The sequence below is a fragment of the Cryptotermes secundus genome, unplaced genomic scaffold (genome assembly GCF_002891405.2).
Source record: "Cryptotermes secundus unplaced genomic scaffold, Csec_1.0 scaffold180, whole genome shotgun sequence".
Classification (NCBI taxonomy): domain Eukaryota; kingdom Metazoa; phylum Arthropoda; class Insecta; order Blattodea; family Kalotermitidae; genus Cryptotermes; species Cryptotermes secundus.
This window is the reverse complement of record NW_019718619.1, coordinates 3,397,194-3,414,739: the sequence shown is the minus strand read 5'-3', so window position 1 is coordinate 3,414,739 and position 17,546 is coordinate 3,397,194. Positions and strand designations below refer to the sequence as shown.

Sequence of the window (17,546 nt, the reverse complement as noted above, 5' to 3'; positions counted from 1 at the left end):
AAGTTCCCTCATTCTCGCCACATTTTCGTCCGTTCGCTTCGTTACGAGAGCACCTTGCCCTTTTATCGTCGTTCACTTCTTCTCCGCCTTCTCTGAAACGTTTGTGCCACTTAAAAATATTACTCTTACTCATAGTAGATTCATCGTAAACTGTTTTTAACATCTCTAACGTTTCAATTGGCGATTTCTGCAGTTTGAAATAAAAATTCACATTCCCTCTCTGTTCTAGCGTACGCTAGAACAGAGAGGGAATGTGTCACGTCTGGACACGGTTGACCACACAGTGATCTAACTAGTACTGTTCAGTGAACACTGAACCCAGCTTATCCAGACTTTTCATGTGAGCACTGTCTTATTGCGTCTGCTAACAATTCATGCAGTAGCGTTGTCGGATCACCTGGCGCGAAATTTAAAACGAACATCGAATCTTGTGTAAGATCACATAGCCGGTGACCACAAGCTGAAGTGACTGTGTGTGTGTGTGTGTCACGCCGACCTTTATGTAGTGCCGTTTCTTGAATGCACTAGTCGTACCCACCAACAGTACGGTAACAACTTCGTCGCTAGCTGCAAATACACATATTTTTATGTTACCTGTTTCTTCTTGTGGCTAAAGCCAGAATTTTTGTTAGTGTGTATTTATTTTTGCAATTTTCGGTTCTGATACGGTGCAAGGTGACGTGATTGGGAGTTTGGTCGTGATCACGTGGGTGCGTTACGTCACTCCGGGCAATTGTATCCCCCATGTGTTCAAGCGAGATGTGAGAAGCAGAGCTGAATCAGGGCGGGAATGAGATAGCAATGGTTTATGTGTGTGAGTATGGATGTGTGGATGTGTGAGTTGTCCCCTTCCTTCCTCTCGTGTTGTCCCCCCCTTCTCGTTACGTTCAAACACCCTCCACCACTTCATCCCCTCCTCGTCATTCATGCCTATCACTCCTTCTCTTCCCTTCTCATCCGTTATCCCTTTCACTGTCTCACTCCTTTGCTCTCCGCCCATCGTTGCTGGGGTTAAAATTTCCCCCCTTAGCCCCTCCGCACTGCCGCCGAGTTCCATCAAACTGTGGTCTCTCTCTCTCTCTCTGAAATTCCCCTGCTCCCCCCCGGGCCCACAATGGGTTTGTGGACCTATACTCTGTGTACCGGATAGCGGCGGCTACATAGAGCTGAGGACAAAGGGGGGTGGGGGAAATGCTAGGAGAGGACTCCCCAACTACAGCAGCAGCCGTAAAGCATCGCCAAACACTTAACTCACGTATCGCCATCGAGACAGCTAGGCACTGGCTCCTAGCGACTGGATTCGCAGTACCACAAAACTGTATTATCACTGCTTAACAACGGCAATCACACATCACGCCCCCCTAGTTTCTTTTTTGTTGTTTGTGACTCTTACCCCTCCTTTTGTTTTTTTAATAGTTCCACGTTTTCACTCTCAAGGTAGAGTAGTAGAAACGGCTGCTACTTCCGGGGACTGCTAAACGATCAGTTTCACTTCTGTTACTGTCTTCTCTGTTAACTTCGTCGCTGTTTCAACTGTACGGCTACAACTGCCCCATCAACGATGACAAACTTCGTCGGTCAACATCTGTCTTCTTTGGCGACACGCAGAAGACGTCATCCACAATGATTCCCTGTGAGGTGCCATCTTAAACGGTGAGTGTTTGGGGTGCACATGCCTGCCCGTAAATTGCCAAGTGGGGGCGTGTTGGGAGGGACGGAAGAGGGCGTCTGGCTTTATTATGTTTTCGTACTCTGTTCACCACGATTAATTAGCATGACATGTGCTTCGTCACTTTGTGTTCATTAATGTTACAGTTCTTTTTGTGTATTGGCGGGCTTGCACATTAGGAGCTAACTTGCTCTGTAGTTTCACTAATGTCACTTTAAATCGCTTCATTAAATAGGTCTTATAAATGATTACGACCAGAAATTAATCCCAAATTTGACCATAAATTTTGTCACTGAAAACTGAACAAATTCATCCTTGAATAATTCAGAGATGTAGTTCCATTTAATATCAGCTCTGTAATTAACACCTTGCTCATGTAAGTACGTTTTATGTTTGAGTTTTGTAAGGATGTTTTATTGTTACAGATGATTTAAAGGCGTATATTGAAATTATTTTCCATTCTTATACCATGAGGAGTAAATTTTAATGCATGGACGATAATGGCTATGTCTTCAGCTATTGTATACTCCTGGGAACCAATTGCGTTAAATTCTGTTTTGTATAATTTGCTTGGTTTAGTGGCTATTCTCGTGCTATCTAGAATGCAGTATTCTTATGTTTACATTAGGAAATCTCGAAGTAAACTTTGGATATTATGGCCATATGGATACTTCGGAGATTTCTTTTACTTTCTCGAAACGAGATTTGCAAATTACATGAACATACTGCTGTTATGAGTATATGTGTAGGATTTTTCAATGGAAGCGGTTTTTACCCCCTCCCCATTTGATGTGCAAAGTAGATTCCTCATCGGAATTCATAAGCAATTTATATTTTGTCACACATTATAAACGTTTTCGGTTACTATATATATTGTTCAGTATATAAAATTACCGCAAATGCATCTGCGCAGCTTATTTAATCTCTGTGCCAGTATTATTCCGTAGTNTACTCATATTTTATGATAGCAGATGTATTAATCAAATACAGAAGGGGGAGGACACATTGGTGCGTGAATGTCTCCCTCTCCATGTTTCCCTCCCAACCTTAACACTTGTCGATGAAATTCCGTCTGGGAATATTAACTCAAATGTATCTGTAGAAAAGATCTGAATATTATCGACGGTGATATATAAATATAATTACTAACTTCTTGGATATTATCCATCTCCCTGTTTTAAATAAAAACAAAGCGATCTAAAAAGTCTACAATTGTAATTTTGCCTGTAGACTTCAGTTGTTATCCACAATGCCCCTGCCTCATTTGAATGAAATCCAATATTAAATTTTTCGAAAAGAGTCTTACGTGCAAATGTCACCTCACGTGTGTCACATATAGGCCTGAGCCTGTTTCTAAATATTTCATTCCAAGCATTTTTCTGTATATAATATAATATGTATTTCTGCGTCTGGTTATCAGTTTCAACAACAGATTTTACCATGTGCATTGCATACATACGAACAATAAACTCTATGACCGATGTGTACTAGCAGCAAGTGAAGATACAGTATCTCAGAGAATGCATTTTATTCTTGAGATGAAAGAAACTGGGGTTCGGAAGACTGTCAGATGTTTCACTGTTTTAGGAAAGTGTTTACGAAACGTTTATTGCAACAGCAGCGCAGCTTCTCTTTCTGTTATGCAGGTGATGGAGTATTCTACTTTATTGTCTTCTCTAAATATTGTCCAGTATAATTCTAAGAATTCCTCTAGGGCCTATGTTTTGTATTCAGTTTACGGAGATTAGTCCGCTAGGAATGTAGGCCTACTTGCGAGGCTCAATGAGTTGTAATTATGAGCTTGCAAATAAGTTACCCCCACTACGTGAGAAGCTGATCAGCGTTTAAAGGCTTAGGCCTAATATCTGTTCAAGTCTCTCTCTGGTTGCGAAAACTACAATTTTCAGGGCGACAGATATTCATGTAGGCCTAATATTTAAAACTGAATTATCGTTATTGTAATTTGAATATTTGATTTACTTATGCAGGTTCACAGTGTAGGATGCTGCTGCTGCTACGGTTCAACACTAGGGACTGCAATCAACTGACCACACTTGCGTAATTGAAAATATGATTGCGTTTCATTGAGATTATCATTTAATAATATAAATATATATTGGAATTATCAAAATCTTAAATATTTAGGAGTTACGCATAACGAGTTAGCGATTTAGGTTTAAATGCCAGATTAATGTTTAGAAAACAAGATTTGATTAACAGGCGGGCTAATTGTTTACGATACTGAATGCTGGACCAGTAACAAAACGCTGTCTTTCAGTAAATAATGGTTTTCGGTTTATTTTCGATACACGATTTCATTTGGTCTAATAGCTCCATTTGTAATCCGCCACATACGCAGTATAATAAATAATAATAATAATAATAATAATAATAATAATAATACCCAGCCCATAATTGTCAAGTCTCCATTTGGGCTTAAAGGTGTCTTACTTTCGTTTAGAATTTTTTATAACGAAATATTTCACATTTTACTGATTTTAAATGGACATATTTTACAAGCTTAGGGTTCTGTTCCACCAAATAAATACCCAGAATTTAAACAACCATGCCTTCTCCTGAGGTGATTGTGTGGCCTCTCGTGCACTTACAAGCACATAAGTGTAAGGTTTCCCTTCGCGAGGAAAACAATAGATGGTAATGTGTAATGTATAGGCCTGTTTGGAGATGCTGCAAAACTACACGTTTCCATAACTTGAGGGAGGTGTTCCTGCCGTGTTCCAGCAAAGTGACACGTTGTGTAGCGAAAACTGCTTAGAGGGAAGAGAACAGACTTCTTGGCCTCCACGTTCGCCAGATCTCAGGCCATTATATTTACTTTCTGTGGGGGGTGTGTTGTGTAAAGTACTAAGCATGCTGCTTGAAAACGACGTTTCTACAACAACTAAAAGGAAGGATAGCGGTATCTAAAGTTACAATACGATGGAACGCACATGGTAGGAGCTGACCTGGAATTAAGTGCAAACCGAACTACTAACAGACCTCACATAATTATTTATGTTTATATAACACACTTTGAACAGCTCAGATTAATTTACTCCTGTATAGTATCGAATGATAAGGTGATCAGTGAATAAAAAGTTTGGGAAAAATGCGGAAGAAATGTCGTGGCCTTCTTTGGCAAGTAATTCCGACTTTTCTATAGGCACTGGCGCAATACACTGGAACTTCAGTCAGGATTGGCGGTCTTCGTGCTCATATTTGAACCCGGGATATTCCGAATACAAAGCAGGAATATTGGGCATGACAGCGCCTTTCGGCGAAGGCTCATATCAAAATATCGGGCTACACCAGGAATAAAAGAGGCGGACGTTTGTTGGATTTACGGGATCAACTAATGCACAACTGACGGAGAGAGATTTGTAACAGCGCTTGCATTTGTCCGGAGAAAGATCCACGTAGTTGTACCCTTGGCACCAGTAAGCAGCATCGTAAGTTTTGAGCTTACAATATTATTTAAGCATCCTGTTACACTCACACAATATATGAGACAAACTCCGTCTTAAGTGCAACAATTTAATTGTAGTTCTTCCTTCTTTCCTTCCTCCACACTACATGTTTCGGCCCTAAATGGCCATCATCAGGTGTATATTCTTACGTAGCTGCTACACTGCCGGTAGTTTAAAATTTAAGACACCAGTCTTTTCAATTGTATGTATGTATAAAATCTTTGTTAACCTACACACGTCAATTTGATTTCCAAAATTGGCACTTTTTAAAATTTCAATTTCAAATTAAAATATCTTTAAATTTTCCGTTCTTTTCCAAATTTTAAAAATTAAAATTTCTCGGGGTAATATTGAGCTATTGACGACGGGTGGTCTTCTGCGTTTATGACACCTTGTACTCTTATATGCGGATACCGACGTTTCGTGCGACATTGCAGCATCCGCCACCAATCCTTATGATTGTGACAGTATGTTCTCCGGAACTGGAGAATCCGACTACAAGAATCTACGGTGTCACAACCCAGAAGACTACAATCTGAATAAGCATTACTCTGTTGATGTATATGGCATCGCGAGAAGCGACATATTCGGTAGCAGGTGCAACATTGAATCACTTTTACCCTCACCAGATTTGTTTTAAGAAGTGCCCAAAATGCGTATGGTCATTGCCAAATCGGTTTTGCAAGGCTGCCATTTCGCATATGAATTACGAACCTCGGAAGGAGATATGAGATATGTAACTTCATGAATACAAACAGTTCGGCTAGAGAACCTGTTACTTGGACCTTAACTTTCCGTGGATTTAATAATTTAGTTCTGTATATTAACATTCACTTTCAGGCGATCTTGTCGACATTCTAACATTCCGACATTGCTCGGGTTTGAAGGTACATTCGTGAAGTAACTGTAACATATGGTATATATAGCCTATAGATGTATATAACTTTTTATGTGCTTATTTATTGTTGTGTATACTTAATTTATAGCCGGTCACGGTAGTCTAGCGGTCTAAGGCATGCACTGTCTTCGCTCGCTCGGAAGCCGGGATCGTGGGTTCGAATCCCACTCAGGGCATGGATGTTTGTGTGCGTTTTCTGTGTTTGTGTACAGGTAGAGGCCTTGCGACGAGCTGATCACTCGCCCAAGGAGTCCTGCCGAATATGTAAGATCTAGAAAAACCGAAGTGAATTGAGTTAATGGAGGTAGGCCTAGGCCCACTAGGGCTGTAGTGCCAAGGAAAAGAAAACAGTAGGTACAGTAGTTATTAACATATCCGAGGAACTTAACCTGAAGATGTAGGAAGCAGGTGCCTCCGAAACAATTGTAAAAACCTATGAAACGACATTATGTCATAAGTAAAGTTGTCCCTGTAATTAACTAATAAAGCGCTACGCCATGAAGGCGTATTGGGAAGTAGATGTATAGATCCATATTATCTTGACCTTGGCACTAGTTTGAGGTGTGTGGTCAGCTTCACACCCAGGCCGCTTTACCCCCGGGGAAAGAGCCCCCGGTACGCATGGGGTAGGAGGTTGCATGGACCCCAGAGCCGGTCCGAACGACGTGGAGAAAACAAAATTCTTGACCCTACTGGGACTCGAACTCCGACCCTTTGGTCATCAAGCCAGTAGCAAGTCGCTATACCGACTGAGTTATCAGGGGTCCTAAACGACAGTGTAATAACCTAGGAAATTATAATGGAAATTGTAACCACCGCTTAGCTCAGATATCGTCACATTAGAGAGGTTCTGATGTGTATGGAAATGAATTTATGGCTCACGATACGGACCAGTGACGGGCTTTTGTGAACAAGGTATTGAACATCTGGGTTCCCGAAAATGTTTGGAAATTCTTCAGTAGCGAAGCGACTTATGGGTTCTCAAGGACGCAGTTTATGTTGTTATTTAGTTAGTTGTTTATTTTGTTGGTTAGTTAATGTACAACAAACATGGGTCCATCTATATTTAACTTCGCCATGCTTTGAGCTGAACTTTAGTTCAGGTTTGTGTCCATCCGATACTACGCTCTACTTTGGGCTTAGCCAGAAGGCTGAGGTGTGACGTTCTATAACTCTTTTAGAGTTCTCACTTCCCGCTAAAACTGATTGGGGAATTATTAAATGCAAGGTAAGGTAAAGCTATCCCTGTAACAGGCCCTGGAGGCCCATAGGTTTGTGACACTTCTCAAATTGTCTATACAATCGGTTCACAGTTGGCGGTGAGGTTGTCAGCCTTGCGCTCCTGCCGCCTTTTGTTTTTTCTTTGGCGCTACAGCCCCAATTTGGGCCTAGGCCTAGACCTACCTCCATGAAACTCTCCGTTTCACTTCGGTTTACTAGATCTTACACATTCGGTAGGACTCCTTGGGCGGGTGATCAGCTCGTCGCAAGGCCTCTACCTATAGACAAACACAGAAAAACGCACACAAACATCCATGCCCTGAGTGGGATTCGCACCCACGATCCCGGCTTCCGAGCGAGCGAAAACAGTGCATGCCTTAGACCGCTCGGCTATCGTGACCGGCCCTGCCGCCCTTTACCCCCAGAAATATACCTGGTACTCATTTCTGTTAGATGCTAATTCGACCCCAGGACACCTGGAAGGATTAGGTCAGTTGAAAAATCCAATGTTATCGGGAATCGAACCAGAGACCTTCCGATTTGTAGCACAATGCCTCAACAAACTACGCTACCGATTGCCCCAATATTAAGAACAAAATTAATAATAGAACCTAACCTCAGTAACTTGGAAAAGCTTTCGAAAGAGAAGTGCGTTCGCACCAAGATGCGAAGCTTCGTACAGTAGTAATACTTCCTTTCTGCTCTAGGTGAAATTTTTTCCGAAATGCGTGCTTATAAAGGAACAAACTTGGTAAAAATATCCTACCTTGCACGACCTTTAACTGGTAAAAGAGCATCACATTTGCCAATGTCTAGTTATCACTAACCAACAGAGAGATACTTTCTTCAGTTGCAATTTGACACATTACGACTGTCGTCGATCGAGCGATTTGCCATTCAGGTGCAAAATAAATACTGGCAGACATTTTATAAATTTCACCCATAATTACCAGTAACCATCCCTTTTTCTTCCATGTACATTGTAATGTTCCCAACAATTAATGCTCTGTTACACGTTATATTGAATTGCAGCAGTTGCGATAAAAGGGTGTAACTTTTCCCAGTCATTGCAGGCATACTTTGCAACTATTTATCTTATTGTATTTTATTGATTTTTCATTCCGCAGTACGTTTAGGTCTACAAACGCTTCGAAATGACGATTTTTCATCTCTAACTAAAATTTCCACAGACGAAACGTCCGTTGATTAGTTGTAGCTGTACACAAATCATGATTTCGCCGAATATGCAAACTATCAACAATTACATTTTTCAACAACTCACGGAAACGGACAGTTCAGTAAACCTAATAAGCAGTACCATATTCTTCTGAAAGGTCTTAAAGACAGCAACCCTCCAAGTTACTAATTCCCTATTTTTAGCTACACCTTCCATTGTGCAACAACTGTAGGCGTTAAATCACGATTTGGCTGACTAATATTCGCTATCAGCAGTCTTCTTTTTTTCAGAAAAGGTCAGGATTTTAATGCCACCTGGGAACCAACCCTGTAACTATTTATGTGGCTTTCTGTTGCTGGAATGTTTTGAACAAGCCCTAGACTCATGTGTAGGTATACGTATATACACAAATACACAGATAATGATTGTTATTCGAGAACAAGGAAAGTGATGTGTTTGAGAGAAAATGAGTAATGAAAATGGTTGCTATCTGGTGGGAATGAATGTGCGTAAATGAAGCGTGTAAACTGAAGCAAGTCTATTGAAGAAGGTGATGTGATGTAGAACTGTTAAAGAGAAAGGGGGGGGGCGTTCTCTCCCGCAAAATACGTGGCGTTAAGCTGGAAGGGTCCTACTCCGTTGTCAGACCGCCTGTTCGAATGCAACGATTCGAAAATTACTTCCCCCCCCCATGACATTGATGTTAGGGGAGTTGTACTAAAATTTGTTGTCACATTCCAGTTTTGGTTAAAATTTGACAGCAGTTATGGATGCTGTTTCTATGCTGTGTCGTCTCGTAATTTGAGATATTGATGTTGCCACACTCATTTGCCCGGTCTGTTTGACGTTGTTTGTTAGGCGTTAGCATTCACGAATTGAAAATGTATAAGTAATCACAGAGCCAAGGCGTCAGAAGTGTTATGCTATAAAGTAGGTCTATTTCCATTTAAAATTTTCTTTCTGGGGCCAACCTTACTTTCCTCAATATGGAAGCTTCTAATATTAAAATTATCGTAAATGGAACGCATGTTTCCAGGCAGGTGCAAGTTATCGAACATTTATGTAATTATGATTATCTTTTAATGTCTCATATATTTTGTCAGGTATCACTTTTCTGAACGTGTCATGTATCAAATGAAACTTTAGACCAGTTACTTTCCTGGCTTTGTCATGATATTCACTGAGAGATGTGCATGATAATGACCGCCTCCTGACCCCCCCCCCTTGAATTTCAGGCGGGCCTGCTGGTAATAAATATATACTGAGTTCATAATTTAACTCTAACCTGTGTCGTCGTTCATGAGTCGATTGTAACTGGTAATACAATTTGTCGAGAAGCACGCGGTATTGTAGTGCTACAAGCCGGAATGTCGCAGGTTCGAGTCCAGATGAGGGGGATTTTTTAATTTACCTAATCCTTCCAGCCGCACTATGGCCCTTGGGTCGACTCAGCTATTAACTGAAATGCTTACTGGAAATCTTCTTGAGGGGTAAAGAGCGGGGCCGGCGCATAAGGCTGACAACCTCACCTCCATCTGTGAACCGACTGTCTAAAAAAATGTGGTAGCCTCCACGTCTCACAACCCTGTGGAGCTCCACGGCTTGTTACAGGGATATGTTTACCTTCATCTCTACCTAATATAATTTGTCGTAAATTCGTAACCTACCGAAACTTAACAAAAAATGTGTGAAACTTAAAAGTCGTACTTCATTTAAACAGTAAGTTCTAGCCATTAAAGTTACATTCTCGTATGGACTGGTTTCTTCTGGCCGAGGACAGAGACCAGTGGCGGGCTCTTGTAAACACGGTAATGAACCTTCAGGATGCGTAAAATATTGGAAATTTCTTGAGTGGCTCAATGACTGTTGTCTTCTCAAGGACTCGGCTCCCTGGAGTTAGTAATACACTGCGTGGTTTGCCGGAAATTTGCCAACATTTGGAAGAGCTTGATACCTCTGTCTTGTGTCCTGAAGACAGAGATAGCACACTGGCACCTATCCGTTATACTTTTCTCATTTACCTCTCTAAGTATCTCAAATCCCACAGATTCTAGAAATGTTTATACCTAGCGATATCTGTAGTCCTGCTCTTGTTAAAATGTTGTGTTCATTTATCTTGCCTGCCTACAGGGAAATACTAACTTATTTTGCGTCTTCTGTTTGCAAGCAGCTAAAATATTCATAGGCCCTGATCAGATGTGCATGTTTAGCTGTAATTCTTTACACCTCGTATCTCTACAGTGAGACAATTCTAAATCATTATGTTACTCATGTTTCAACAAAACTTGAACTGTTGAATAGAGTGAGCCAATTTCACGTGAGTTTCTTTCTACCGAAGTTTATTAATTCGCAGTATAAAATACGTATGTGAAAGCAAAGACAGTCGTCAGTTTGCTTAAGTATCCGCCATGAAGGCTTAGACGTAGGGGTAAGGCTTCACGCATTCCAAACCTCAACAATGGACAGAGTTGAATGGTCAGTTTCATGCTCGGGCCCTTCTACCACAGGGGAAATTTCTCCTGGTACAGAATGGCAGTAGGGATACCTCGCATAGACCGGCTTCGATCAGTCCGGATTCACTATAGTCCGGTTTGAAAATTTCAAAACAAACAAAATTTTAACTGAGCAAAATAAAATTAAATTCTAAAAAATTAGTACACAAAATTATTTTTAATACATAAATGATACGGTCAAGTCTCTTTTTGTGAGGTTTATTTTTATGTGGTTTTAAAGTTATGCGATACGATACATATTTCAATTTTTTCTAAGGTTCCCCGCTGTATATATGTATGTACCTATGCTCGGGTCGTTCGTTCTTGAGCTCTGACAGCTATCGCTGGAGGAGGTGGGGAGAGCGCTACTTTAACGGAATTTTGGAAGAACTACAACATTAGAAACGTTAACGAAAATGTAGGCGAACCATGGCATGAATTAACGGCAAGCAATATGAGGGCAGTATGGAAACATATCGTACCACATTGTGCAAATAATTTCATTGGTTCTGAAACTCATTTTGCTGAAGTCACTAATAACACAGTGGAAATTGGACAGCAACTTGGTTTCAATGAGTTAGATTCCGTCAGTGTAATTGAGTGCATCAAATCGAACACAAATGAGCTAGATAATGAAACACTTATTAACAGAGTTGAACAACGGGCTTATGAAGAACGGGAGGACAACTTAGACAACGACGACGGTGTTGAAATGTCTGCACCAGAATTAACAGCTGCACAACTATCAAAAAATATTGGAATGATTGAAACCCTGTCAGAGCATATTATGGAAGGTGATCTCAATATTGAACGTAGCCNTGTAGGCGAACCATGGCATGAATTAACGGCAAGCAATATGAGGGCAGTATGGAAACATATCGTACCACATTGTGCAAATAATTTCATTGGTTCTGAAACTCATTTTGCTGAAGTCACTAATAACACAGTGGAAATTGGACAGCAACTTGGTTTCAATGAGTTAGATTCCGTCAGTGTAATTGAGTGCATCAAATCGAACACAAATGAGCTAGATAATGAAACACTTATTAACAGAGTTGAACAACGGGCTTATGAAGAACGGGAGGACAACTTAGACAACGACGACGGTGTTGAAATGTCTGCACCAGAATTAACAGCTGCACAACTATCAAAAAATATTGGAATGATTGAAACCCTGTCAGAGCATATTATGGAAGGTGATCTCAATATTGAACGTAGCCTTACAATTCGCCGATAGATAAACTATGCAATTCGTTGCTACAAAGAAATGTATGAAGAGAAAAGGTCAAAGAAGAAAAATGTACAGACATCAATATTGCAATTATTAGAGAATAAAAAATGAATTGCGAAAAACATGAATTTTTTAAAATTATTTATAATAAATATATTTGAATTTATTAATCTCGTTTTATTAATTGAAAAACGGAGAATTATTTTTTGGAACCAATTATAATTTTTTGTATGTATTTAGTTCCTCGATTAGTCCGGTTTCAAACAGTCCGGGACATTGGCGGAACCGATTACCCGGACTATGCGAGGTACTGCTGTATTTCTATAGCTCTAGATGGAACAGGGCAGTGAACTTTTGATGCAATAAACGCCACTGAAGAATTGTTTACTTCTGAAGTAGGATCCAGATCTATGGACTTACTTAGATCAGGACAGTAGTGGGAAAACCTGGATCTGCCTCACACCGTATTCCCTTAAAATAAATTTCAATGTTATTCTCCCAACTACGGCTCCGAATTTTGAACTCGTATCAATATGGGGCCCATATTCTTTGAAGATTGCACTGTTTTGGGATTTGAATCCATATCGTCGAATAATCATTACAAATATTTCGGAGGAACCTCTGTCTTCTGGGTGAAAGATCCGGTATGTGTTGGACGTAAGCACCGTGTCATGACGTTTCAGGAGAATATACATTGTTTCAAATTTCTTCTACTCATAACTCAATTTCACATTGATTTTCCTAAATTGTAGTTAGGATAAATTTTATAAGCAGCTGGTTCAGACTTCAATATCAGTCGTCTAAAAATTGGCTTTATTTATTTATGCATATTTAACGACGCTATCTGTAGCTCAGATTATATAGAGTGTAATAGTCAGATGATTAATTACTGATGATGGGTAAAAGATGTGTAAGAAAACGGTCGTGACCTATTTCAAAGCACTCTATTGGCCTTCGCTTGGAAGGACATAAGAAAGCCACGAAAAACTACAGTAAGGACAGTCGGTGTGCCGACTCAGCATCATTATGACATCTGAAAATACTCTATTATCGTTACCAGCTCCCTCTTCCATCATGACGTGAATATCGTACAGGCCTGTTGCTTGCATGTATTGCAGTAATTATGCCAGATGCATTAGGAATCTCTATTCTCCGCTCCATGGATGTGTTTGTCACATATTTATGGGGATAATAGACATTTCTTCAAGACTGCAACAAAAGTTTTGCAAGAACCCGAAGAGTCCGGGGTATAAAGAGTTATTGCTGATGAACTTGGATCCTTCAGTTAGACCAGAACACAATAATTATCAGCTTCTCTGATGTCCAGTACGAATATTTTACCACCAGAACAGTAAAACAAATATACCTTCTTTGTCTTGATGTTTACGGTAGTATATTCATCGAAAGGACCAAACCACTCACTGAAGGAATTGACCAGTCTCATGTGGTTAAACAAACGCCTTCTTGAGAAACTGATAATCATTCAGCTAGTAAAGAATTATCCATATTTTATGCGATTCACAGTCTCATGTCGTGTTCACAAGAACCTACCGCTGGCCCCCATTCTCATCCATCCTCACAATTTGCTCCTTTAGGATCCTCTTTTACGTTGCCCTCTCATCCAGATCTAGATGTTTAACTGAAAAGTTGTGGTTCTCATATTCCTGATTCATGCTACATGTACCACCCCTCTGTATTTGGTCTAATGATAATATTCTATGAAAAGTACAAGCTATGAAGCCTTCATTGTGCAGTCATATATAAAAGAATGCAGCCATGATAACTTGTAATAAGTTGTAATTATGGAGAATAAGTGAGAAATATAGAATGCATTGATAAGGTGTACCTGTTCTGGAAAAAAAAAAACTGGAGTTATCAAAAGAGCTGGTTCTTCTCCCATGAGCTGTGCCCATTGACATTTGTGTTATCCCAGGCAATATTTCGAAAAAGTATAATAAAAATATTAATTTCGTATTTTTCACGCGGTAGCATAGTTGGTTGAGGCACTATGCTACAAGCCGGAAGATCGCGGTTCAAGTCCCATTGAGGTCACTGGATTTTTCAGTTGACCTAATCCTTCCAGCCGCACTGTGGCTCTGGGGTCGACTCAGCCTCTAACAGAAATGAGTACCAGGAAAATTCTTAAAATATTCTTGGGGACAAAGGGCGGCCGGCGCGTAGGGCTGACAGCTTTGCCGCCATCTATGAGCCGATTGTCTAGAAAATGTGGGAACCTCAACATCTCACAGCCCTATGGGGCTCCATGGCCTGTTACAGGGATACCTTTACTTTCCTTTACTTTTATTGGTACTCCATATATTGCCAGGAGAATTATCAGATAATGCATTGTCTGCCACCTGCAGTCAGCCTATCACATACATTTTTTTTATTGCTAGTGGGGTGGGACTAAGTCCCTTGTACTGCGGCCACTTCTGGCCTATTGTACCAGCCCCAGCTGATAGGTGAGGGTGATTGTGGAGCAATTGGTAGGATGAAATTTGGCAAGGGAAACCGAAGTACTCGGAGGAAACCTGCCCCAGCGCCACTTTGTCCACCATAAATCCCACTTGACGAGACCCGGGATCGAACCCGGGCCGCCGAGGTGGGGAACTAGCGACTAACCGATTGAGCTATGGCGCGGCCTATGTCACATACACTGTTAGCCAGTTTCTCCAGGCTTACACAAACCTTTTGTGACCGCAGTCGCAAATAGAAGAGACACGATATACAGGTCCTTTTTTTTTAGTAACTTGACGAGTTCATATCTCTGCGCTTCACAGCGAGCGGTGCGCTGCTTGCAGCCTGGCGCATACAAATTTGTTTTCCGATGAATCAGCCCATAACGTTTATGGAATGAAGGGAAGTAAGTAACATGTAGACATTCTGATGGCATTTTGCTTTACGGCTAGCAGTGCTAGCCGTGAGCTGACCGCTCACCTTAAACTAGTGCCGAGGTCAAGGAAACATGGATCTATACCTTCACTCTCCCATGCGCCTCCATGGCGTGGTGCTTAATTAGTTAACTACAGGGACAACTTTATCTTCTTTGCCAGTAGTAGTAGTAGTAGTAGTAGTAGTCAGCTTTTTTAGAATAATTTCTCCAGCTTGCTCATCTAAATTTCCCTTTCCCCTGTTCCACAGGCACCCGTATATAGGCTCCTGGCATTCTTTTCCGGTTGGCATACAAACATTGAGCAATATATACCACATGAATGGATGTCTTAGATTAGCAGGACATTATTTATCGTAATTTAAAAATATCTGGAGTAGAAGATTTTCATTTCTTCGGATTTGCACATACGTAGACCTGTTAGTTTTCAAGTATTATTTCGTGAAGTCTGATTAGTATTTGACTAATATATGGACACACTTATTTGCTATATTTTGTGTAAGATTATGATACATTTGACGTAATATTTCTGCGAATAATGGCATTCAACCGAACTACTATAATTTTACGGGAACCTAAATTAGAACAATATTCGCCATAGTGAGACCGTGTTCAGTAAAAATTAGTAGGAACTAAAACTTTGTGATATCTTGAAGCTAATTCATGCAATAAAATTTCGTTACCGGTAGCAGACTAAGATGGACACAAGTTGTGGCTTATACACTGAAGCACCAGTTTCATGACATAGTTTTGTTATAAAAACAATTTGACAGTTTCATCAATAGGTAGATTGAAACTTGAATAGAAAACCCATTTAAATGTATTTTGAGAACATTTTTGGCGCAAAATTCAAACGACATAGTTATGGCTGTTACACAGTTGCAGACAACAGACCTTTCTAATGAAGGTAATGAAACCTTCGGTTTCACAGTGGAGCCAAACTGATTTATAACACGTGACAGTATATGTGTATACTCGTGTCTGTAAATTGGAAAGAATTTTTCCTTTAATTTATTGGTTGCAACACCTCAGTCCTACTTTCTAGAAGGTTCTGTCAAGAAACTAATATCAGTCTTGTTATAAAATGCAGTATTTATATAGAATCTTTATAGACAAATTAACTTTTTTAAATTAATGTATTCCCATTGCATAGTTCATACCATGTGAATGACTTTATAATATCGCATTAAAATGTTTGAATAATACGAGTAGTAAACATTAGATTTATAGGTGTATATTTGTTATCGGTTTAGCTTCGACACACTAAAGGGCCTTAAATCCAAGAGACCGGCATCTATTAGGTGTTATGGGGCCGTGCTTGCCTCTCGGCCATAATTTCACGTTGAAGTGTATCGGCGGAGGGGGTGGGTCATCTGTGTCCATCATTCACTGTAGTGCAGTGGATAGAGAACCAGCACTACCGAAAGAAAATGGGCTTGTCATCACTCAGATTTTATTACTGTGATTTTTATCGCATTATAAAGTTATGGGCATTGAAGAAGAGTGGGCGTAGGTGGGGGTTGTAGTTTACGAGGGCCCTGTTATTACCTTTATGGTAGTAGGCAAGTGAGTGAGTTTTAGACAGAAGGGCGACGGGGTTATCGAATGGGTCGCAAAGGAGGTGAGGTAAAGAGGGAGGAGGATTACATATGATACAAAGACAAACGGTCGTAAATAATCCCAGATTTTGTTATTTTTCATCATACTGCCAATTCCTTTTGCGCTCTTTTCTTTCTCTTTGGCGTTACGAATTGTTTGACATTTCTGTTTTCAGTTCTCATATTCAGAATGGCTGAATTCATTTCTCTTGTTTACGCCCAATAAGCCTACAACTACCTGCATCTATTGTCAGAAAAAACCGATGCTGATTTACTGTCTGTTTGCGTAAAACCATGTTGTTATTCAAGATTTGTAATTTGGTACAATTTCCTTTCGAATTGCTTTGTTGTATAAATATTCAAATCAGTTCTTTCCTGCATATAAGTCCACTCAAAATTAAGCGTCCTCTTTAACCGCAAGTAAGCTCCCTACCTTAATATTAACTAAGTTTATTACACGTACATTTTCCCCACCCAATTATATTATGAGTTTAATTGAACACACTCCGAAGCCCTCAGCCATTGTACCTAGTATCAGTAAGTAGCGTCTTTCTCGTCAGTGCCTTTGTAATTCCTAAGCTGCCGTGGGAAATGTTCTAATCACGTGCATTCCCAATATTCCAGTGAATTGCTGGTACGTACTTAGACACGGCTCAGGCGCTGTTATAATGTGATGTGCCGAATAAGGCAGGTATATGCGACAATGTCCGGTACTGCAAGAGGGCGCGTAGTACTGATCCTGCTGCATACAGGTCCGTACATTTCTAAAATGGCTGACCCGACGGCTGGAAATGCATTATTGAGGGAAATATTTGTACCCAAGGTAGAGGAAGAATCAGGATCATGAGAAAACCGCATTATGGGAAACTTTATAATTTGTACTCTTGGCCAAATATGTCGTAT

At 40.3% G+C, this 17,546-nt stretch overlaps 1 protein-coding gene across 8 annotated transcripts in view; it reads left to right on the top strand.

Annotated features, from left to right (window-relative positions):
• The first annotated feature begins 1,224 nt into the window (after positions 1-1,224).
• LOC111861791 (homeotic protein antennapedia) overlaps positions 1,225-17,546 on the top strand; it is a 1,040,626-nt gene continuing 1,024,304 nt past the window's right edge. For all 8 annotated transcript variants that reach the window (XR_002842328.2, XR_002842333.2, XR_002842326.2 and 5 more), the window contains exon 1: positions 1,225-1,653. The gene's annotated coding sequence lies outside the window, so the exon portion shown is untranslated. The remainder of the gene's footprint in view (positions 1,654-17,546) is intronic.